The sequence below is a fragment of the Arvicanthis niloticus genome, chromosome 11 (genome assembly GCF_011762505.2).
Source record: "Arvicanthis niloticus isolate mArvNil1 chromosome 11, mArvNil1.pat.X, whole genome shotgun sequence".
NCBI classification, from domain to species: Eukaryota; Metazoa; Chordata; class Mammalia; order Rodentia; family Muridae; genus Arvicanthis; species Arvicanthis niloticus.
In genome coordinates this window covers 12,692,834-12,718,217 of record NC_047668.1, presented here as the reverse complement: position 1 = coordinate 12,718,217, position 25,384 = coordinate 12,692,834, and the positions used below count along the sequence as shown (strand labels likewise).

Here is a 25,384-nt window from a genome sequence, read left to right as displayed (position 1 = left end):
AAGTTGGCAGCTCAAGAGACAGTGGTTAAAGGTGGCAACCACCTCTAAGAAAATGGAACAAAGGACTAGCTGGTAGACTCAGAGTTTAAACCAGAGCCAGACAGAAGACTTTGCATGATGATATAAGGACACACAGTGAAGGAATTATATAAACATATAGGATACAAATATATACATTAGTTGGTAGCTGTTAAACTAGAAGCAGTTCTTAATATGGAAATTCTTTGACAATGTTTGTTATCTTAAAGTCAGAAGCAATCATATTTAAATGAGTTAAGCTATGCAAAGTAAAAAGTCACAACCTTTATTGTGACTTTAAACACAGTATCCTATGTACAGGCGGCACATGGTGCCAACTGCATTTGCAGATGTAGTAGTCCATTGGAGTTAAGCTTTTGTCACGGCCTTAGACAAATTCTGAACTAGCGTACAGTTCAGCTGTGCCAGCATGCTGATCTTAGCATGTTTAGATGTTGCATACTTGTTCTTGACAGTCATGTGCTTTGTAAGGCCACGGTTCACCATGACTATATTCTTAGCCAGGTGCTGCATAACAGGAAGCAGGGATTCTTCAGTGTAGGATAGGTAGTGCTGCAGAGTTGGTGTCCATTCACCGTTGTCAAGAATTTTCAGTGCTAAGCAAAAAGCCCCAGCTGCAATTTGAGAAGGAGCAAAATGCACCATGTCATAGTCCAGCACAGAGAGCTCCATGAGGTATTTGGCCAAAGTATGCTGCTCGACGTCAACCTCTCCAATTTTAGATGTTCTACGGAGAAAGTGCAGAGGCAGAGGGCGACCCAGATTGAAGTTCAGAACTCTCAGAATCTTCATCTCCATCTGTCTGATCTGGTGCTTAGTGTAAGTGTTGTTAGTCACAAAAGCAAAGTCACCTATTTCTGGAGGGTACATCTCCTCATATTTGCTTGCAATAAACATGGCAGTCACACCGACCAGCTGTAGCATCTTCTTGGGCACACAACTGTTCTGCATGAACCGATCAATAATGGACACAGTCATGTACATGGTCTCCTGCAGCAGCTTAAATTTCATTTGAACCTGTATTAGCCAGTCAATTAGGATGGCTCTCATGTTTCCAGTGACTTCATGACCCAGTAGGTATTTTGGTCTAACTGACTGCTCTTCCTCCAGTTGTCTGAGGTAAGCATAGATATCTTTCACATATTCACTACAGAGGTTTGGATCAGCTCCATCATCTGCATCTATATCACTCATTGCAAGAATTACGTCAGAGAAAGCCTGACACAGATATTCGTCTGCAGGTGCACATCCAGATGTTTCCATTGGGCTTGGTGAGGGATTATCAACCAAAATAGGTTCAGGAGAAAGCTTCTCTTCTGTAACATGTTCAGGCTCAGGCTCAGGCTCTGCAAGTTCCACCTCTGGCTCACACACAGGCACCTTCTCCTCCGCAGGTTTTGGGAGGACTTTAACAGTAACTTTTCCAGCACCTAACGTTTTTGTTTCCTTTTTAAGAGGCACTCTTGCCTGTTCGCTGACTTTACTACCAATGTCTCCAAAAGCAGTTCTCGATCTCAGCCCGGGTTTGGAGGCAGCAGCAATCTCCACAGGCACACGCTTGGCACCTGCCATACTGACCTTGGCATTATTTTCCGTGTTAATTTTGGTGTTCCTAGTGACCCTGAGCGCCATGGCTCCTCCTGAAGCAGAGGTTCGCCGAGAAGACCTCTTCTGTATTTTCAAGAAGTCATTTTTGTGTATTCTAGAAGCCATTGTTCCTGGTAAAGACTCAGATGGCCTGTCTTATCCTTTTCCGTGTATAAATGTGGGGTTTCCCCCTCCTTTTTACTCTTAGGATTTTCTCTTTATAGTTGATTTTCAACCTTTTCTGTTGGTTGTGCATTTGTGGTTTTCCTGATGCTTATTCTAGATGGGTTCACTGTCCTACCTTGGGGGATCTTAAAATACAGAGTGTGAGGACCTTATGCCTTCAAATAATTTTTTCTCTACATCATTTTCTTCTTCTGGGACTCAATGATTTATGATGTAAGTTCCATGATACTGTCTTGTGGGTCCTTGAGGCTCTGTTTATTTTTTTCTTCCTTTAATCTTTTTCCTCTCTCTCCCCTTTGGGGTAGATACTTTCTATTGTTTTGTGTCTAAGTTCACTGAGCCTTGGTCCTATTAATTCTTATATGTTGTCAAACTCATCAATTTTTTTAAAAAATTCAATTACTATATTTTTTATTTCTAGTATTCTCATATGGCTATGTTTATAGTTTCTACTTTTCTGTTATTTCCTGTTTGATCACTCATTAACACTATGGTTTTCTTCTAACAGTTTTCTTTCAGTTATTTTTAATTAAATTTTGTAGCATGTCATAGAGATTCTAGCTTCTATGGATCTCTCTGAAGATGGTGTAGTTTTATTAAGGAGATTATTAAATGTTCTCTTATGAACTATTACATTGTTTACTGGCTGAATATTTTAACATATAGGCTACTTGCTTTGCACTGATAGTGGAAATCTATAACATTTCCAAAGCCTTTCTCAAGATTTTCTATCTTGAGAAAGTGTTCCGGGGCAGGGCATATTTCTTATCCCTAAAATTTGGTCTTTGTGATGGTTTTGGCTGTGTGTTGTGAGTTCTAAGGAGGTGCTAATAAATCTCTTTATTTGGCAGGATCAGAAGTCTGAACTCTGACATAACTTTTTGACTGCTTTCTCCAAACACTTGACAACCTCCAGTGTCTTAATTGTGTCTTAATGGGTTTATAATATCTAACATCTTTGAAGTCTGGTTGCTTTACTTTACCCTGCACATCTTTAGCCTGACTTCCACCACATTCGACATTCTTTGGATACCCTGAGCAACCCTGGTGTGTGCTCACTAAGCTGAACAGGACTGCCACTTTCTGTTAAGACTAAATCTATGAGGTAAGGCCAGGAAGGAAAGCTGGAGATGAACTCCATGCATTTATTTCTCTTTTCTCAAGGGTCTTATGATCTCATTCCTGAGATTTTAGAGTTGGGGGCACCCCATCATAGTGGGAAGTTACATCTTTTCAATCCTACTCAAAGTCACATTCCCGTATTGGAAAGAAACAAACTTGAGGCCCATGACACTGTCTATGAAATGCCATAAAATTGCAAAAATTAAAATTAGGTTTGTGTTAGATCACTTTAAGTTCAAAGTCATATGGGCCACACTTAACAAAGTGCCTCCCCTAAGCGAATTGGTTTTTTTCTTTTTGAAACTCTAAATTGTTTGCTTGTTTAGAACAAACATAAAATAGGAGAAACCCATCCTTATGTAGAGTTACAAGGTATAGTCTAATAATTAACTCTGTGCTCTTGTATCTAACACTATATTTTAATTGCATTTACTTCAGGTAACTGGAGTGACCTCATGAAACCCTAGTAATAAATACTTAAGACTGTTGTCTTCTGAGATTTCTGAGACAGAGGATTCTTTTTGCATCAGGTTTTGTTGTTGTTAATGAACTAGATGGGTTTCAAGTTTGTGACTGGAATAATAACTTTGAAGAGTTTTTGATTGGTAGAGTGACTGGCTGCCATGATCCTGAGTACTGAAGTTATAAGCATTTGGCATCAGGCCTGGCCCATGAATGATAACTTTGGAGGGTTTCTCTGTCTCCCTCTCCCCTCCCTCTTTCTTCCTCTTCTCCTCCTTTCTCCCTTCCTGCCCCCTCTCTCCCTCCATTTCACCCGTCCTCCCTTCCTTCTTTCTTCCACCTCTCTGTACATGTGTATACTTGTACATGTGTGTATGTGTGTGTGTGTATGTATGTATGTATGTATGTATGTGGAAGCCAGAGATCATTTTTGGTGTTAGTTCTTGGTGCCATTGACCTTAGTTTTGGACACAGGGTCTGACATTGAACAGGAACTCACTGATTGATTAGCCTAGGCTGGCCGGTCAGAGAGCCCTCTGGATCTGTGTGTCTCCTCCTCCCCAGTGGTGGGACTACAGGCATGTGACACCATGCCCGGCTCTTACTTTGAAGCTCAGTGTTCATCTCAGGTCTTCATGCTTGTTTGATAAACACTTTACTGACTGAACTATTCCCCTAGCTCTCAAGTTGACTTTTCCAGAACAACTTTCTTTTACAGGAGAGTGGGAGCCAGATGAAATTAAATACACCAGGTCCTGTGAATTCTCTGTTTTTCATTTATCCCTTCATCTTTCAGTTATGACATTTATCTCTGGAGATAGCTTTCCACACAGGCCATCCACAATCCATCCTACCTCTCAGTGTTTCACAGTTGACTGCTGGAAATTTCAGATGTTGTGGGCCCCATGATATCTGAGGAGGAAGTTTGTACTGGAAAGCCAGCTCCTGTTATTTTGGCTGGATACACTATTTCTCCATGCTTGAAGGTGAGTGCACACCATTGGCTTGCCAGGCGGCTTTCTGGAACAGAGCTCACAAGGTACAGAAAGGTTGTAAGTAGCCACGTACACAGCCACACTACAGAGAATCACAATGGATGAATACAAGAAAGTCTTTGGATACTAATTAGAATTTGGTTACTGTACAGTCACTTCTTGGTGAGTTTTTCTCATTTCCATATGTAATATGCACACATGCACACAATTGTATGCTATTGGTTTTGCCTTCATTGCCACAGTTGAATTGGACAGACTTTAAGAATGAACTTTAGTCATGCCTCATTTTCTATGCCATTATTTCTAGGATAGGCCAATGTTAGTAAGCACCAAGGCCCACTGGTTTTAATCAACGACAGTATATTTTATGTAGGAGCTACCCACATAACTTTTAAATGCCCCACCTCCACTCCTAGCCTTTTTTTAAATAATCCTTTTACAAACACACCGTTTAACTTCTCTGTAGATTCTGGAGTTGCAACTTCATTCTTACTATTGTTTTCTTGCTCCTAACCTGTCTCAGTTTCTCCTTTCCCCAGGACCACTTCCATAGGCTTCTGGAGTGTCATTTGCTCTTCTTTGCTTCAAGATGCAGACTCAGCCCTCTCCTCTTCAAACAAATTCCCCTATGATTAGCAACGTTTTGTTCATTTTGTTGCTTTATGTGTACCATCCAGAGGAATGGCAGCACCAGCTCTTGCTAAGTTGTCTGTGATCTCCACTCCAGGGCTCTTTTTCTGCTTCTCTCTCACTCAGTGAACCTGATATTTACTCTTGAGATTCTAAGAAAGCCTCTTGTCTCAACCCTCCTTTCATGGTCTGACTCTCCTTAGCCCTGCAGTGGTAGGAGGGGGGGACACACTCAAAATTCCTGTGACTTTCTGATGCAGAGAAACTTGGCTTTCTTTTAGGCTTGTAGTCTCAGGCCCAGGGTCTCCTGATGTTTACCCATGTCCATTAAAAAATTACTAACTTATCTCCTAAACAAGAGAGCAGGTTTCTCTTCAAAAGGAACTCTTAGAGCAAATGGTTAAAATGCTTTGATTTTTCTACTTATATTTCTCTAAAAATACTTTTATAGCAACATTATAACTTCCAACAAAGTGACTTCACAGAAAGGTCAATGAAGTGGCAGACAACATAGTGTCCTGTTTTTGAGACAGATGATGGTTTTATGTGAGACAGGAAAGAGAGAGAGAGAGAGAGAGAGAGAGAGAGAGAGAGAGAGAGAGAGAGAGAGAGAGACAGAGAGACAGAGAGAGACAGAGACAGAGACAGAGACAGAGACATTAAACATTTGTGGTCTCTGTCTCTTTCCTTGAAAGACCTCAGCAGTTTGTGGAAGAAGACTGGTTAGATGGACAATGACAGTCACTCTTGGCTTCTGAAAACCTTGGAAAGGGAGATACATTGAAGCCAAGTATGTGAGGGAGAAATGAGACCCCATCAGAAGAAATGAAGGCTCAGTTGAAGGTATGGAGGCTTAGAAGAAGTACCTAACAAATGCCATCTGCTGGTAATTCATTTGGTGCCTTGCAAGTTAAACACTGCTCTCATAGGCAAGAATATATCTTATGTCCCTTTAGGACTCCACCCAGGGTGCTGATGTCTTTAGATGAACAGCAGGATATGTTTTGCATGCTGCTCACATTGTCATGACATTCTAAATTATGTTTGTTGATTGATTTTAAATTTTTCATGTTAAGAATGCTTACATTTATGTAAATACTTTCTCATGATAGTTCCTGGGGATACTGAGAAATGAAAAATGATGATAGTCCATTGAATAAGTTGTCGAGAGAAATGTATACAAACTTAATAAGGATGCTTATGCAATGTTTATAACTATATCACTATTATTAGATGTAATCTAATAAATTCCAACACTGTATTAATAAATACTATTTGTTTACACATTGCTTGCTTCATTTTAAAGTAGGTGGGAAAAAAAACAGTGCTTAACAATTGAAGGTTTGTAAAAATGCTTTTGGAATTAAGGTAGAAAAAGTTTTTCCCTAGCGTGGACAAGTTACTCGATAACAAAGTCCTCATCATGGTGCTTCTTTTTTCCCACCTTTTCCCCATTAATTTATTTATTCGCTTTATATCCATATCACTACCCCCCGAATCTCCAGTCAGAAGTTCCTCTCCCCATCTCTTTCTCTGCTGAGAGGGCAAATGTCTCCCCTACCCCCACTGGCTCATCAAGTCTCTGTGAGACTAGGTGCATCCTCTCGCACTGAGGCCAGACAAGGTGATTCAGTTAGGGGAGCTCTCTCACTTCTTGCAACATTACCAGTGGTGAACTTTTTACTGGATGTTCACATTCATACACATTGTCCACTGAATTTTTCCACATATTTCTGTCATATGATGCATAATGAAAATCAGTTAACACTTTAAAAGTTCCATTCCTGGCATACACTTGGCATAGTTGCCTTAAGACTATTCCGGAAGGCTTCGCGGTGTTGAAAATTATCTACAGATTTCAGCCATGTGGCCTTGCATGGTAGCAAACTGGATGCAAAGACAGGCACTGAATGTTTGCAGTGATTGTCTTGAATTGGTAAGAATACCAGTGAATTTTCCTTTTCCCACTATCCCATTAGTTGTTTCCTGAGTGTTTTCCATTGACCACTGGTTAGTTTCTGCTTCTGTAGCGAGTGTTTCTATAACCTGTTGTTAGAGAAGGTCTATTTAAACATAAGAGTAAAGTCAGAAATCACAGTAGACTATATCTACAATACTAAAATTCAGTGCAGAATTTGATCTATAAAGTTAACCTAGAATAACATCTGCTATGAAAATTGGTACCAAGGGTAGAGTTGTTACTATAATAAGTCATGTGGTTTTTAAGTCTTTGAAACTGGATTCAGGAAGAATATATGGAGGTACAGACCAGAAGTCCTAGAATGCTATAAGCAGAGTCTTATGGCCCATTCTGGTGGAAGTGCATAAACCCAGGATGCTTAAAGTAATGTGGGACACAGTAGGGATGCCACTCCTGAGACTGAGAAGGTAATAAAGAATCTATTAGCTGCAGTAGAGGACATTCATGTTACATTAGACAAAGCATCTGTTTATGTTCTGAAAATCTTCAAATTTCAGTGAGGCAAAATTTAAAAGTAATGGACTAATTTACTTGACATTTCAAGATAGCATAGCACTCAGGCTATGGCATATTTTTTTCTGCTCATTGTTGTTGGCCAGGTTTATAGTGAGCCAGAGCAGAAAGTAGAGTGAAGCAATATGTGGTTTGGTTAGAAAAAATAGCGTGGATCCAGTTTAAGTTATAGATATGGCTGGTGAGGACAGAGCCATGCTTATGATTACTGAAGACATTAGCACAACTTAAGAGGAATGCCACATTTTACATCAGGACACTAGAAAAATTGCATTGATGGCAAGATTTCACATATCAAAGCATGTAAAGATAGAAGTTTATTTGAAAGAAGACTGTCTGGAAGAGCACCTAAGAAGACAAGAGCACCAGGGGGTCTTGTTCCAAGGATTGCCTACAGAAATATAGCCCCAACTAGGTCACTCAGATTCTCAGCTACTGCCGCAATGGTCCAAAAGATCCAGGGTATATCTCAAGCTGGTAGTAGAATTAGACATTATTGTTAATACTGATTTATAGGCATGCAAAATATAAAAATTGTGGGTCCCTAAGGGCTTTCATCAAAGTTCCAGAAAGCTGTGGAGGGCATGAAACACAAATCAGGGTCAGACCCCTTCATGAACCTCCTGAATGGGCTTTCCCAATTGTGAAGATGAAGCCTAAATTTCGGAGGAGACCTTAGGATAACAGATGCCAGGATCATGAAATTTCATGACAGAAAGCTACAGGTATTAAGTAGTTAGCCCAAGGGAGTATGTGTATGCTGCAGATGGATGACAGAACCAGTGACATGGGGTTATCCAAGCCCATCTCATGGGGGAGGGGTTGTTACTGATGCTGTGTTTACAGACAGGAGTCTAGCATAGCTGTCCTCTGAGAGGCCCTACTAGCAGCTGACTGAGACAGATACAGATACTTACACTCAACCATTGGACTGAGGTTGGGGACCCCTATGGAGGAATTAGGGGAATGATTGAAGGAGCTGAAGGGGAGAATGACCCCATAGGAATACCAGCAATTTCAACTAACCCCAGGGAACTCCCAGAGATGGAGCCACCCACCAATGAGGCAGCATATATGGACTTGTCCAAGGCCCCTGGCACATATATAGCAGAGGACTGCCTGGTCTTTCCTCAGAGGGAGAAGAAGTGCCTAATCCTGGAAAGACTTGAGGCCCCTAAGTAATGGGGATACCTGGGGGCAGGGAGCACCCTCTCAGAGGCAAGAGAGAGGGGGGACCAGATAAGGAACTGTGGTGGGGGTGAGAAGAGGCAATGGCTAGGATGTAAATAAATACAATTATGAATTTTCAAAAAAAAAGACTTCCAAGTAAAGTATAGTACAGAGTCTGGTGAATTTAAAGCAGAATTCTGCCAGACTTTAAAAGACCGACAGCCAATCCTTCTCAAAGTATTTTTAAAAGTAGAAATAGAATAAGTACTCCCAAACTCTGTGACACCAGTGTCATTCTTCTACCCAAACCAGGTAAAGACACAACAACATCAAAAAGCCGCAGGCCAATATTCCTGATGAACACAGACTCATAAACACTCAATAAATACTTGCAAACAGAATACAGAAATACATCAAAAAGATTATACATCGTGACCAAGTTGCCTTTATCCCTGAAATGCAAAGGTGGTTCTGCTCATGCAAGTCAATAAATGTAATAAACCACAAGATGGATATAAACACAAAAATTACATCATCCCATGGATCAGAAAAACACCTTGGCAAAATCCAACATATCTTAATTATTAAAGTCCTAGAGAAAGCAGGACCCGAGAGAATATACTTTAAAATAATAAAAGCTATATGTAGGAAACCCATAGCCAACCCATATGGAGAAAAGCTTGAAGCAATTCCACTGAAATCAGGAAGTAAACAAGCATATTCACTATCTCCACTCCTTTTTAATGTTTTGCCTGAATCATTAGCTGAAGCAATAAGGCAAGAGAAAGAAACTAAAAGGATACAAATAGAGAAAAAAAATAAGTCAAACCATGCCTATTTGCAGATGACTTGAAATTATGCATAAAAGATCTAAAAATTTCTACCAGAAAACTTCCAGAAATTATAAACAAAGTCAGCAATGTGGCAGGATACAAAATCGAGTTACACAAATCAGTAGCCTTTTTAATAGCAAGAAGCATGAACACACTCTGATCCCAGTAGTCTCAAAGAAAGTTAAATGGGTAAGATTAAGCCTAGCCAAGGACACAAAGAACCTCTACAATGAAAACTTTAAACCTCTAGAGAAAGAGATAGAAAAAGACACTTTAAAAAAAAAAAAAGGAAAGACATCCCATACTCAGAGATTGGTGAATTAATATTGTGGAAATGATCGTTTTACCAAGAGTTATTTACAGATCCAATGCAGTCCCATCAAAATCTGTACCTTATTTTTATAATAATAGAAAACCAATCCTAAGATTCCCATGGAACACGAGAGACTCTGGATAGCCATGTCAGTCTTGAGCAAAGAGAACAATACTGAAGGGATTTCATTCCCAATCTGAAGCTATGCTACAGAGAAATAGTAAACACAATGGAGCTGACACAAAGCCAGATATGCAGACAGTGGAACAAAGCCAAAGACCCAAATCTGAATACATACAACTTCATTTATTTAATATTTTTAAAAAGCTGACAAAACCACATGCTGGAGAAAAGAGAGCACCATCAACAAATGATGCTGGGAAAACTGGATGTCCACATACAGAAGAATAAAATTAGAGACGTATCTAGAACCCTGCACAAAACTAACTCCAAATGGATCAAAGACCTATATGTGAAACCTGGAACAGTAAGAACTGCTAGAAGAAAACCTGAGCAGTGCCCTACATGATATAGGTGTAGGAAAGGACTTTATGAAGAAGACTCCATTTGCTCATGAATTAGGACTCCACTTGCCCCAGAATTAAGGCCTACAATTGACAAGGGGCACTTCATAAAATTAAAAAGCTTCTGCACAATTAAAAAAAAACAGTCTATAGGGTTAACAGTTAGACCATAATTATGCCAATTTGTACCAATGAGGTACAAGATAGTCCTAATACCCAGTCCATCATTTTGTTGACTAACCAGCACCTCTGTCATCTCTCCTAACTAAAACATTTAGTTCTGAACCTGGCTTTAGGATGAATGTCAGCTGACAACCATCCACTCAAATCTTTTCTCTCATGGTAAATAGCTATAAGTTTTCAACCCCGTCAGAAATCCAGAATGACTGAGTTAACTATAATTGTGGGAAGCACAAAGCATAGCTTCTAAAACTTAGCCAATTTATAGAGACCTCTGAACACCTACCTGGACACTCGCTCTACTTCAAAACGTTGGAGCATCTGTTCTTCTGCCTTCTGGCCCAGGATCATCTGGCAGACCTTAGTGCTGCAGAATTATTAAGGGCTAATTACTCTGTCTAGGCAGATATAATCAGTCGACTATTCTGCAGGTGTGTCCTTTTCTGGACAGTAATTTGTCTGTAGATGGAAAGAGGCAATTCTTGCCTAGTGGCTGTCTCACCACAACTGGAGTAACTCCAAGGATGCTCAATTTCTTCTTAGAATCCATGACAGGAAGCTGTCAGGAGCAGACAGGTCTCTAATCAGAATGGACATTAATATATAAATATTTGTAGCATCAATTCTATGGACTTCTGATGTTTTGAAACATCATTGAGATGAAGAGTGCCTACTGAAAACCACAGCTGACTGAAAGTTGTGGAGCCTAGTCCTGACTGACACATCTACAAGACAGTTCCTGCACCTAATTGTGGAAGTTTGTGGTAGTGAGGTTGTAAGAGCCAGAGGATCAGGGAGTTTGCTGTGAAATTTTATCTCCTAGAACTGTCAGAGAAGTCCTATGACCTATGAAGTGTCAACAACATGAATTTCTAAACATGACCCAAATATGGTCTATACTGTTAACATTCTAACTGGGAAGGCAGAAAGCTAAGGAGACCTCATTCACAGACAAAGAACTACAGACAACCAAGGAGTGCTGAAAATAAGAAAAGTATTCTTCCTCAGAGAAGAGCACACCAGTTAGTTATCTAATACAAAATGTCAGCCCTAAAAATACACATGCAAGTAGAATTCTACAGACTTAGTATGATGTATTTATATGTCCAGGAATATTTTTATAATAAAAATTAAAGAAAAAGGACTAGAGATTGTATTGAAATCCCTGAAGTGGCATGTATAGAATAGGATTGTGAGGAAGCCTGGCTAACAATTTCACAGTGCCTAATAGTAACAATAGAACGTACAAGGGATGTAAAGTGTGCCCAGAAGTAACTTGCACAAGCGTAAGGGGGAAGTCAACATACAGGATTCATCCTTCATAGTCACCTGTGCTTTGGCATGAAATACGGGTAAGGGAAAGAGGTTCACTAAATGGGTAAATGGTTGGGATATTCCAGTGGTCCTACTGTACCCCCTTTCCATCCCCACTGCTGTGAAGGAAGAAGAAGGTGACATCACAGGATGGAATCACCATAGGTACTTCCCTGACAAGGTGGCCAGTGATACCTAGAGGTGAGGACCATTCTGGGTGGGCAGAAGCCACATGTCAAATTGTGGATTTATTTGCCTGGTACCCAAACAAATTTGGGCTTGGGTGGATGGTAGATGGAGGATCTAGGTGTTTCTAGGTTTGTGGATGCCTCCAGAGTACCTGGATCAAAGCAAAGCAGTAAACATATATGGAGATATGTGGTACAAATAAAAAGGGCTAGGCTTGTCTCAGAGTAGACAGTCATTCCTGCCTCCATTAGGCTGTGTGACTTTTTCTCCTGTTGGGACATACCCAATATATTACCATTGATGAGTTTTTCTTAAGAATGTGAACTACAGAGCATATCACAAGGTATGGGTGGGAAGAAGACTCCCAGAACCCTGCCCACTGGCCTGGCCAGCCTATGTGTACGTATGTGGTGGAGAGATGGGAGAGAAAAAGAAGCAGATGGTTTGAGCACTATGAAGAGAGGCAATACTGGAGATGCAAGGGTGGAGAGGAATAGCAGGTTGTGAGTGTCCAACCCCACCACTTGAGGCCATGGTAAGACCCAGCCAATGCTGCCACTCGGGGCCATGTCTGGAGCCATGATTATGTAGCAGTGGGTGTCTGTGTCAATGTTCATAACTCATGTTACCACTAAAGACCATGCTGATGTGCCAGGTCTGGGCTGCCACATGGGACCATGTTGATGTCCAAGGGCTATGAACACCCTTCGCTGGTTGTGGCACTCTAGAGAGCTGGACCCACTCCTCACCAGCTGCAGCACTCAGGAGAGCAAGGCCTGCACCTCACCTGGGCGGCAGAGTAGAGCTGGTCCTGATGGCAAAGGTGTGGGTGAGCTGGTCCAAAGGGCGTGAGAGTGGGAGCGCTGTCCCAGCCCCTCACAAGCACCTTTCACAGCCCTCCTCACTGTTCTGCTCATGTGTCCTCCCCACTCTGTTCTTCGATGTGCTTTGATCCTTGGAAGAGGTGATCCATGTGTGCCTTTCAATATGGAGCACTCGAGGGCCACTCATCTCAGCATCTTCATCAGCCGTGAGTCTCTGCATGAACCGCTGTTTGTTGCATGAGTAAGTTTCTTCGATCAAGGCTGAGGACGGCACTGGTCTTTGGATATGAACAGGACAGAGCAATTGATATGATTGACAGGAGCTTCTCCTGCTGTATTATTACCTTGTACTAACTTTTATTATACTCCTCTCTGCTGATTTCAGGACCAATTGGCACTTGATTGGAATGGGCTGTCGGGGATCCTGCCTACCTTTTGTAAAATAGGTTTCTTTATAGAATGCCAGCCTCTGAGTATCTTATTGATTTAGAAAAGCATCTAAAACACAAGTAAGCACAATTAAACTGAATAAAGATAGGAACTCAACCCTTACAAGGCACAAGGTCCAGGTACAGCTGTGAAAGTCTTGGGAGTTTTTACAGTTGGATAAGACAGATGATACCTGGCAAGGTATTCAGAAAATCCAATATTTGCTTGAGCCTGTAAATATAAAAACAGCCATTAAGTCAGTTAAGGGCAGAAGGCAACCTGTGTGGAGGGAAAGGCATGCCTATAAGACATAGGTTATTGAATGAAAATCTCCAATGCTGGTGCTGGGGTGGGTTACCTCTCTACTGAGTTGATGGCCAGGAAGGTCTCTGAAGCCACACACATACAGCTGCTGGTTGAATGCTAAAGTTCAATGGCACATCCCTGAGGCTGAAACCACTGTGTGCTCCGATTGCAGGACATAAAGAAGGCAAGCTGTGACTAACCTGGAAGCGCCCTCTTCATTGGATAGCTTCTACAGTGCCTGAAGGTGCTGAGGGAAAGATTTGTATCTGTGGTATAGCTATGCTATGGACTCTGTGTGTTAATGCCATCTATATGCCAGGCAATATGTGTCTGCTGGCAAAATTGTGACAAGACTGCTTCTAGGTACAGTCAATGACTTTCTACTTGGATTTAAGACCTGTCTCTGCCAGAATCTGACACATTCAGAGGCAGATGCTCACAGCTAACCACTGATCTAAACAAGGGCTTCCCAAACAAGACGTTAGAGAGAAGACTGAAGGAGCAGAAAGGGTTTGTGGCCCCATGAAGAGAGCAACAATACTAACCAACCAGGGTCTAAACCACCAGCCTGGGAGCACATAGGGAGGGACCCATGACTCCATGTGTACATGTAGGGGAGGATGGCCTTTTTGGGCATAGGTGAGAGAGGAGATCCTTGGTCCCATGAAGGCTGAACATGGAGTGGGTGGGGGGATTCGAGGGTGGGGAGGTGGGAGTGGGGGGGTAGGTGGGGGCACATCCTCATAGAAGCATGAGGAGGGGGGGTGGGATAGGAAGTTCCTGGGTAGTGGGGGAATGGGGGTAAGGGGATAAAATCTGAAATGTAAATATAATATCCAAAAAAAAAAAAAAAAAAAAAAAAGACCTGTCTTACAGGAGGAAAGCTACATTTGTAAGCCTGGTGACAACTTGTATCTGGAGAAGCCATGGGCCTTAACTGTGGGCAGCTCCCGCTATTATCTTTTTAGGTGATTATGATCACTTTTCAAATTATCTTCTCAGTATTTGGGCTTATATGTTGGATTTCTGATGCTGTTGTCTATAGTGGAAGGAAACTTATTTTTATGGTAGGTGGTAGTTCTTAACAGAAGATCATAACTGGTCAAATCCTTGGGAATAAATAGATGTTGCTGTGCTCTGTACTGTTTGTGGTGGTTTGAATGAGAATGGCTCCCATGGGCTCATATATTTAAATGCTTGGTTCTCAGTTAGTGTACTGTTGGGAAGAATTCAGAGGTATGGCTTTACTGAAGTTGGTGTGATACCGTTTAAAGAAGTGTGTCACTGAGGGTGGGATGCTAGGCCTCTTCTCTTCTCTTCTCTTCTCTTCTCTTCTCTTCTCTTCTCTTCTCTTCTCTCCTCTCCTCTCCTCTCCTCTCCTCTCCTCTCCTCTCCTCTCCTCTCCTCTCCTCTCCTCTCCTCTCCTCTCCTCTCCTCTCCTCTTCTCTCTCTCTCTCTCTCTCTCTCTCTCTCTCTCTCTCTCTCTCTCACTGCTACTTATGGATGAGAATGCACAGCTCCCAGCTGCTGCTCCAGTTCCATGCCTATGTGCTTTCTGCCATGAAGATCATGATCTAACCCTCTAAAACTGTAAGCAAGTCCCCAATTAAACGCTTTCTTTTACAAGTTGCCTTGGTTATGGTGTCTCTTCACATCAATAGAACACTAATATACTTTATATAAACAAATACACACATATATACATATATGTGCATGTATACCCACACATATTCTTTTTCCTGTCAGGACTCAGGAGATATTCCAGAAAAAGAGGAAGCAAGAATATAAGAAACAAATTAAGCAATGGGGAGGAGTATAACCTCAGCAAACCATGAGTGGACCCGCATGATATTGGGTTTATTATCATCCCCTTATGGAAGGGGCAGAGAATCATTAGATCCTCACTCAAGGGTCTAGTCACCACTCATTCCTGCATGAGATGCCTATAATCCTAACCTAGCTGTATCTTGTCTTGGGGAAGGATATAGAAGGTAGAGGTTTGCCAGGGTAAGGAGTCTAGTGGTGCACTTTTCATGAGTTGTCACTTCTGCAGCAGTAGAGACGTTTAGTATGTAGGGTAGCTTAAGTGTCACTATGCTCCTTTAAGTAAAACCCCAAACTCATTGGTTTATCAGGCTGAATTTTGGATCTGGATAGGATAATTTCTTTAGTCTGTAGAAGTCTTATCTTGGGTGAATAGGCATTTCTGGTTTTCCCTTTTTAAATGCAGCAGCAACTCAGACTCCAACGTAGTTTAAACTTCACTAGGCTGGATGGGTGAAGATGCAGGCATGAGGCTGTTAGCGGGCCTCCCTGGACACTCTGATGACTGAGAGTCATTGACTAACCTTGAGAAATTGGTCTGCTGACAGTTTTCAAGCATTTAATATTTGATATCGGTTCTTTCTGGTAACCAGAAATGGTTTACTTTATTCCAGTGAATGTGTTTAGGTTCTGTGTGTGAATGTGTGTGAGCATGCACATTTGGTTTCATTTCTTAAGATCATCATCAACCTTAATTTTCAGACAGGGTCTCTCACTTGGACCAGGGGTTTGCAAGTTGAACTGGACTAGCTGAAAGTGAGCTCCACGCATCTGTCAGTCTTTGTTTCCCTAGCACTAAGATTACAGACACACGTCACCGTCACCATGGCTGGTTCTACATGACTGCTGAGAATTAAGCTCAGGTCTTCATGTTTGTGTAGCAAGCACCTTACCAAATGGCATCTCCCCAGGTCTTGTTTAGAAACTTTTCATGCTTAATAAGACATCCATTGTGGTTGTTGAAGTTGTAATCTTTAAAATGAAACTAAACCATGAGCACACTGTCTAGTGTAGAAGAAGAGAATTAAGATTTTTTTCCAAAAAAAATTTTAGAAGAAATTTGCCTGGAGAAAGTTTACTAAAAGCCATATTTTTAGGAATCTACAGTAAGCATATTATTTTCCATCAGTCTGGAGTCACAGAATGAGAAAAAAGAACCTTCTATTTTCATTAGCATGGTGATGTGTTTCTGAGTCCTGTGTTACATTAATGTTATTCATATATGATCTTGTGAGTGAAAAATGGGCCTAACATAGCCTAATAGTGATTGGTAGTAAAAATATTAGAAAATCATAGGCATTTGATTGTTTTTTTCATTGGCTGCTGAGAGCAAAGGAGAAAGGGACACCGTTGTTATTAACCTCGTGTGACAATAATAAAATGTTGTGCACAGACTGGGGCCAAAGGAAGCACATGAACAGTGAACACAATAAAGAAATATTTAATTTATCCTGTTCCTTTCATCAAAAACACTGAGGTATTTATAAGTGGTGACTGACTGGGTCTCATAGCAATATGTTAGGCAGCAAAGAGATCAACCAGCACTATGGATTTCCCCAGTGGAGAAATTAAAGAATAGAATGTTTAATAAGGATGGGTATGAATGATAGCACCAAAGACAAGAATAAAGATAAGAATGGCCCTGGGATTCATAATTACCTCTCACATATTACACTTCCCAAGCCCTACTTGGTAAATTCAGTCATTCTCGGAACACATCTTAGCTTGAAAATTTCATCTGAAGTTGAGTATACAAATGAATTCTTAGATTCAGTGGAACACACATGAATGACAGCTCTGGTTGAAAGCTGTTGGTAGTTGAGAGATGTTGACAAGGAGAATTCTTTTCTTGAATTATCTAGTTTATGTTTTTTCTTTGAATAGACTGAGTAAAGTGGACTATTTACGGAGAGCAAAGTGAAAACCACCGCATTTCAGTTTTCAAGGCTTAACCAAACAGCATCTTAATTAAACGCAAAGCACAAACTCCTCATTTCTGCCTTGAGTGAGTTCTTTCTCTTCTCATATTAAACATGTGTTAGTCTTATTTGTCTGGCATTCTGGACAAACTGTTCTAGTAAGAGCTGGCTGTCACCACAGCTACCTTTATTGGATCGTCAACTTGGTTCTTGGAGCCTTGCCTGCTCTTGCACATTTATGGATGACTAGACCTACAAGTCTCACAATGAAAGATTAACTCCACACCACTGAGAACTGAGGCCTCATTAGGTGTTTGGTTAGGACAGGAAGTCAGTTCTTACCTTTGTTGTAATTGCAGGTGACTAAGGGATCATTTACAATGAATCTGAAAATTCTGCTTGGCAGGTTGTGTAGAATGGACAGCTTAAAAATGGACCCAACTTTGGGTCTGTGAGGTGTACCATGGGTATCCTGTACTTTATGGCTAATATCCACTTATCAGTGAGTACGTCCAATGCATGTCCTTTGAAGTCTGAGTTACCTCACTCAGGATAATATTTTCTAGTTTCATCCATTTGCCTGCAAAATTCATAACGTCCTTGTTTTTAATAGATGAATAGATTTCCATTGTGTAAATGAACCTCATTTTCTGTATCCATTCTTTGGTTGAGGGACATGTGGGTTCTTTTCAGTTTCTGGCTATTATGAATAAGGCTGCTTTGAACATAGAGGAACATGTGTCCTTGTAGTATGGTAGAGCATCTTTTGGGTACATTTCCAAGAGTGGTATTGCTGGGTCTTCAGATAGGACTATTTCCAGTTTTCTGAGAAAACACCAGATTGATTTCCAGAGCAGTTTGGCAAGTTGTACAAACAATGGAGGAGTGTTCTTCTTTCTCCAGATGCTCACAATCTTGTGCTGTTACTTCAGTTTTTGATCTTAGCTATTTGGATTGGTATTAAACAAGAAGTGAGGATGCTGGAATCCCTCTTAGAAGGGGAAACAAAACAGTTATGGGAGGCAGAGAGAGGGAGGGACTTGAGGGGAGAGGGAAGGAGGAGAGGAATGTGGGGGTCAGGATCCAGTGTGGGAAGAGACAGGAGAGAAGCCCAGAAAGACAGGAGAATGAATGGAAATCTGCAGCTGTGTGTGGCGGAGGTGGTGGTGGTGGTGGTGGTGGTGGTGGTGATGGTCTGTACACAGTTCCTGAGATCTGAGATAGGAGAGACTCCAAGGAGTCAGTGCAGGTAATTTTACCCTAACAGTGAGGACATAGAAACTGAACAGGCCACATCCTGTAGCCAGGCAGGGCCCCCAGTGGAGAGATAAGGACACCAACCCACTCACAAAACTCTTGATCCAAAATTTGTCCTGTCTAAAAGAAATGCAGAGACAAAGATGGATAAGAGACTGAAAGAATGGACAACCAATAACCAGTACAACTTGAGATGCATCTCGTGGGCAAGCACCAATCCCTGACACTATTAATGGTAGCCCAGTATGCTTACAGACAGGAGTCTAGCACAACTGTCCTCTGAGAGGTTCTACCCAGCAGTTGACTAAAACAGATGCAGATACCCACAGCCAAACTTAAACGGAGGTCAGGAACCCTTATGGAAGAGTTGGGGAAGGATTGAAGGCTCTGAAGGGGACGAGAATCCCACAGGAAAACCAACAGAGTCAACTAACCTGGACCCCTGAGAGCTCTCAGAGACTGAGATACCAGGTAAAGTGCACACATGGGCTGGACCAAGGCACTCAGCACCTATGTAGCAGAGGGCTGCCTTGTTTTGCCCCAGTGAGTAAGGATGTGCCTAACCCTGAAGAGACTTGATGCACCAGGGTGGAGGATCCCCAAGGGGGCGCCCACTGTCTCAGAGGGAAAGACTCTGTGAGGGGGGGAGACTTGGAGGAGGAATGGCATTTGGGATGTAAATTAATATTTTTTTAAAGGAAGATGGATCTGACTCTCACATTTGAAAACTTTGGCCACTCCTCTTTTCAAGAAACCCTTTAGCTCTTTCTTCTTACACCACCTCTATAATCTTGCTCCCTTGACTCATCTTTCCTTTTCTTGTATCAAATAATATCTTTCTTTTCTTTATTTAACCATGCTTTCCAACCAAAGCTCAGAGAAAGACTCCATTAGGCCATGGTCTCTCCTATCCCAAGTAGGAATAGGATGCTGGATTTCCATCGTTATTATAAAGCCTTCCAAGGCCTCCCTTTCTCCCCTGTTCTTCAATCATCCTCTTACTCAATATTGAATCTCACCAGTTCACCTTGACCCCTTTAATATAAAGAGTTCAGAGAGATTGTGCCTGCCTTGTCAGAGGTTTTCAACACTACATATTAAAACCGACTTTGGGGTATAGATCACCATACATACAATCAATTAATCTCAAAAGAAAAAAATTAAGGTACACCCATCCCCCCCTTTAACACCCTCTCACCTTAATTTCAATTCATTGACTCTTGGCCATTAACCCTTTTAGAAAGGAACACCAACTCAGCACTTCCGTGCTCAATTATCTTTGACTTTCAATCCAAAGTGAACCATTTACTGAGCAAGCGGGGAAGGAAACGTTAAAAGCAAAAGCTATTAAAGAATTATAGACTTAAGAAGCCACACAGTACCTGTGAATTTGCTCTGTAGTCGAAGAACTTATAAAATTGTACACACATTAGGAGCAAAGTTCCTACCCAGCATGCATTGATTTAATGGCCTAACACCCAGCAATGTAAAGTATGAACTCGGTTGTTAGGGCACATTTGGTTGTTATCCTCTCTTCCTTAATAGGACAGGGTTTAAAAATATGCTACTGTGCATACACAATAGCTGCTTTGCACGTACGCTTTTATCTGTGAAGAAATTATTCTCTTTGGCAAGAGATTAAAATAAATGCATAACAGCTTGTCAGAATCACTAATCCCAGGAAACTCTGAGAAATTCAGCCTTTGAAAAAGTCTTCTCAAACTTTGACCTCAACTCTATAAACACTAATAAAATTTAATTCTTCTTGGAATGGACAATGAGAAAAATGTGGCAGATGTCCCCTATCCCTTATTCCCCATGCATGCAGGGATGCCAGGTTGGTGCTGGGAGAAGCCAGTGATATACATCACTGCTCAATATGATTCCAGATAGGGATGAATTGGAAGGTGTTTTAAACCAAACTGGGAATGTAATCAGGTTGATGTTTTGAGTCGAGTGAGTAGTAGACAGGAAGTAAATGGGTGCAGGCTGGGTCTATTGGAAAGGATTTCTGCAAATGTGAGGACTGGTATTGGGGCCTTCCTTTGCTCTGTGGATTTGGGTGAGGTTTTATGAAATTGAAAGGGAGGAAGAGGAAAGAGGTTTTTTTCCCCCAAGAACTGTGCTAGAAACCCTTTTTGTAATGGCCTTGACTACTGCCATATTTTCTTCCTCCTCTCCCCTCTGCCCCCATTGATAGTCTCAGGGAACATGTAAATTTGTTAGATGGTTTTGGAAGTCTTCATGATCTGTTTTGTTTTCACTTAATTCCTTGTTTTTATCTTGGTTGTTCTTCTTGTCTTTGGTTATTGACTTTGGACTTGGGAATCTCAGGAAATCTCCAGCCAGAATTTTTTGCTGATGAGTTGACGTCCTAGCTATAAAACATGGATGAAGAATAAGAAATTACGTCCTTGACACATATTTTTTTAATAACTCAGATTATTCCCACAGGTCTTTCCTGATAACATCTGGCCCTAGTTTCTTTTAGAACCCCTTCTAACAGTGTGGCTTCATACAAAAGGAACTCTGCAGATACATGTGCATGTCTCCCCCTCCCTTTCTCTCTCTCTCTCTCTGTGTGTGTGTGTGTGTGTGTGTGTGTTGTGCACATTCATGGAAGCCGAAGGTTGAGACTTAGTGTCTTTCTCTGTTGCTCTCCAACTTATTTTGTGAGACAGTTTCAAAACAGTGATGGTTTCTCACTGTTTTGGCTCTACTGGCTGACTAGTGAATGCTGGGATTTTTTGCCTCTCCCCCCCGCCCTCCCCCCAGTGCTGGGATCACAGACATATGCCACCATGACTAAGTTTTATGTGTGGGCTAAGGATCCAACGTCATGTCTTCATACTTTGCAACAAGCACTGTAACACTAAATGACCTTCTCTATCCACACAAGAGAAACTGGTTACAAGCCTCATCTTGATGCCTCCTTGGGAGATAGCATGCCCTATTTAAAAATCACAAAATTTAGCTTTCAGACCAACCTCAGAGTCACATAGAATAATAAAATATTTGACTATAATCTCAGAGAAGCTGCCATTAATAATCACTTTGTAGAGGAAACCAAGGCCTCTGTTTGCTTAAAAAGACCAGCAGGTACTCACTGTGACTTCAGCCTGAGGTTCTTCTACTGCAAAAGTATCAGACATTTTAAGTGTCAATGGCAGCTACTTATTTTCCCCACAAATCCCAGTACTACCTACTCCTGCAATGTTCACATTACCGTTTTATTCTGAATACCATTCCCCTTCTCTCTCTCTCTCTCTCTCTCTCTCTCTCTCTCTCTCTCTCTCTCTCTCGCGTGTGTGTGTGTGTGTGTGTGTAGTGTGTGGTGTGTGTGTGTGTGTGTGTGTGTGTGTGTGTGTAGCTATAGGTACTAATGTTAAAATATCAGATGGAGGGAGGGAGCACAGGAAGAATGTGCTGATCAGAAGTATACATAGTTATGTAAACAATGCATTCGGTTCTTTTCTTTTTAAACAAAAATTTTTGTGTCTTATTTTTTACATGTCTGCTTGTGTTTGTGTGCAGAAGCACGTGCCTGGGTATGTGCATGTGAATGCATATGCCTGCAGAGGCCAAAGGTATTGGATTCCCTGGAATTGTAGATGATTATAAGCTGTCTAATATGGGTTCTGGAAACCAAACTCTGGTCCTTAGAAAAGCACCTGAGCCATCTCTCCAGCCCCACTATTCTTTTTTTTATTTTTATTTTAAATATTTTTCTTGAGGCCATTTCTCTGACTGTAGGATCTAAGCCAGCCCCTACCCCCAATACCATATCCTGTGTAACTCTTGTAGTAGCACTTCCTGACCTAGTCCAGTCATTGTCAAACTGCTGGGTCCTGCTTGGCCATGTGGAAGGGACAGTGTGACATGGTTTCCTTCCCCTAGCACAAAGCCAGCAGTGTTAACAGTTGCTACTCTTGTTTGGATATTTTACTTTATGTTTCTCTTTCAGGGCAATGTTGTCTCTGCTGAGATTAATGACTCCATGATAATCAGAGATAGCATGAGTCAGGGAGGTGAGGGTGTGTCTAATGGCTCAGCAAAATGGCTGTAGGAAAGAAGTCTGAAAACATGAGCTTAAAAATATGTAATTTCTCAGCTATGCAAAATATGAAAATGCAATATGAATTATATAAAAAGCTTCACGGATCTAAAAGAACAAAGGCAGCTGCATTATGAGCCAGCTTGTCAGAAAGATACAAAGGCAGACAGATTCCTGAGTTCAAAGTCAGTCTGGGACAGAGCTAATTTAGGTCCAGGCATGATCAGAATGGTAATCTCAGCATGGGATCCCACCCAGCTAAGTTTGTTGTTTGTGCTTGTAGGGCCAGGAAGATCTCTGAATTCATTTGCCCTGTTTTGGGTTTTTTTTTTTTTTTTTAAAGTCTACTCGCAGTCTTTTAAGAATCAAGGGGCTAAGGCTATAGAATACTGATTCATGGGATGGTCAAGAAGGAACCTGGAGTAAATGACTGAACCGATAAGTAAATAAAAGTCTGGGCTTTGGTCCTTATGAGATGCACTAGCAGAAATCAATAGCTATTCTTCTTTAAATTTTTTTTTTGCAAGAGCTGAGCTGTCTGGAGATTTCTGGAGAGTGAACACAGCTCTTTTAGCATTTTTTCCCCCCAGAGAATCCAAGAATTTTTTATAGCAGCTTTCCTGACCCTGGTCAGAAAACCCATGAGCTATCCAGAGAGCTTTTAGAATTTTTTTTTCTAGTGAAAGAAAAGCTCTCTCAAGGAGAGCAGAAAGCTATCTTGAGCAGACACAGAACCAAGAGCTATCTACAGAGAGCTATCTAGGGAGCCAAGTCAAGCAGACTACGAGGCGTCAGCTTGTATCCATGATCTGACTTTGAATAATTTTTTTATTCACTCCCAAACACCCAGGACCCCTTACCAATCTGAGTCTGGCCCTTGGCACAAAACTTTAGTGTTCATTGTTAACCAGAGCTTTAATTCAACAGTTCTGGGGAACTGAGTTCTTTCCTTTAGCAGGTTCTTAGCTGCTGCTGCCACTGCTGCTACTGATTTGAGATGTTTACCTAAACAGCTGCTCTTCAAACTCTCAGCTCAGAAGCAATGCTAAACCCTTCTTTAGGAATGGATGACCATTGACAGATCCTGACATATGATAGAGATATTCCAGTAAGAAAGGAAGAGAAGACTATAGGGGCTATGAGGAGTACAGAAAGAGGAAGAGAAGGAGATGGGAGAGGAGTGGAGGACAGGGAAAAAGAGGTGGGAGTAAGGAGAGACAGGAGGAGAGGAGAAGAAATGAAAGAGGAGCAGAAGAAAAGACACAGGATAGATGACACCACTTTGTTGGTAAAGGCTCTCAACTCTCTCTTTTATTTTTAAACTTTTTAACATTTGTTTTATGTGTATATAGATTGTGTGTGTGTGTGTGTGTGTGGTTTATGTGCGTGCTCATATGGATTCATGTACACATGTGTACAGGCCAGAGGTTGATGTCCAGTGTCATTCCATTGCTCTCCACCTTATGTTTTTCTGAGATAGGATTGCTCACTGAACTTGGAGCTTCCCAGTTGGCTGACTGGCTATAGTGAGCTCCAAGCATCTACCTGTCTTGTCTCTCCTCCCCTGTGCTAAAGTTACAGGTACAGACCACCAAGTGGGTGCTAAAGACCCAAATGCAGACCCTCATGCAGTGCAGTGGACACCTTCCCCAGTGTTACATTATCTTTCCCTTTAATTAGGCTATCAACTTCTTTTATATTTTTTATTGTAACTTTTAGAAAGTATTGTTTTGTTTATATAAAGACAAAGACACAATTACAATCATGGTTTGGCTTCTTTTCTTCTGTGTGCTTCTCACTGCATCAGATGATGCTGTATACAAATGAAAATCCCACTAAATGCCCCAGCATCATTCATGAAATGAGCGAACAGAGATATTGTGGAGGAGAAATCTATCCCCGGGAGGAGCAGAATAAAAGAGGAGAAAGGAACCCAGCTGAAGCTGCCATATGCCTAGAGATGATTCTGTGTCACACCATGTGGTGATGAGGATAAACTCTGGCTGCCAAATTTTACACAGAAAAGCATGAAATTGATTTCAGATAAAGATTGATCTAGGAGTGTGGAAGGTAAGAAATGGTGGGCTTAATGCAGAACGCAGGGATGGTGTGGACTACAAATGCTAGCTGACAAGACTCATTTAGCAACAAATTGCTGAGATTGTCTTCTCTTATTTCCAACGAGAGTTTGCGCAGCCAGCCCTTCTGGAATTTCATTATTATTTCCAGACTGAACTTATCAGAAGCGTTTGTAAATTGAGGTGAGAGGGAAGTAAACCTCTCCAGTGTGCTTTCCGAAATCCACGGAACTTGAAGTTGCCTTCTCTCTGGTCTCCACTATTTATTACAAGGCATCATCAGTCTTTGGGGCAACAGTGGTGATTTGCAGTGACAGCTAAAAACACACATGAAAAAAGAAGCAAATAGGAAAAGTACTTAATGTGTGTAAGGGATCAATGAAACTACCACCATTTCACGTTTTTAAGGGAACAGACGCAATTCACTCTAAACTCAGACAGATGAGCTTATCTAAGGAAAATCACAAGCAAACAGAGAAAGCCTGATGTTATTTACTTCTTTTAGACTGGACAAACTATTCTCTACAAACAAGTTATAGCCACAGAACCAACAAGTTAATAAGAACAGAGATCACACAGGGCCCAGCCCTCAGCTCAGAGGTCGACATCTGATGTCACGCTCAGCATGCTTGTTGTTGCTATCAGAGGCAGAGTT

At 41.3% G+C, this 25,384-nt stretch overlaps 1 pseudogene; it reads right to left on the bottom strand.

Moving 5' to 3' along the window:
- Positions 1-214: 214 nt before the first annotated feature.
- Positions 215-3,605, bottom strand: LOC117717125 (G2/mitotic-specific cyclin-B1 pseudogene; annotated as a pseudogene).
- Positions 3,606-25,384: the final 21,779 nt, after the last annotated feature.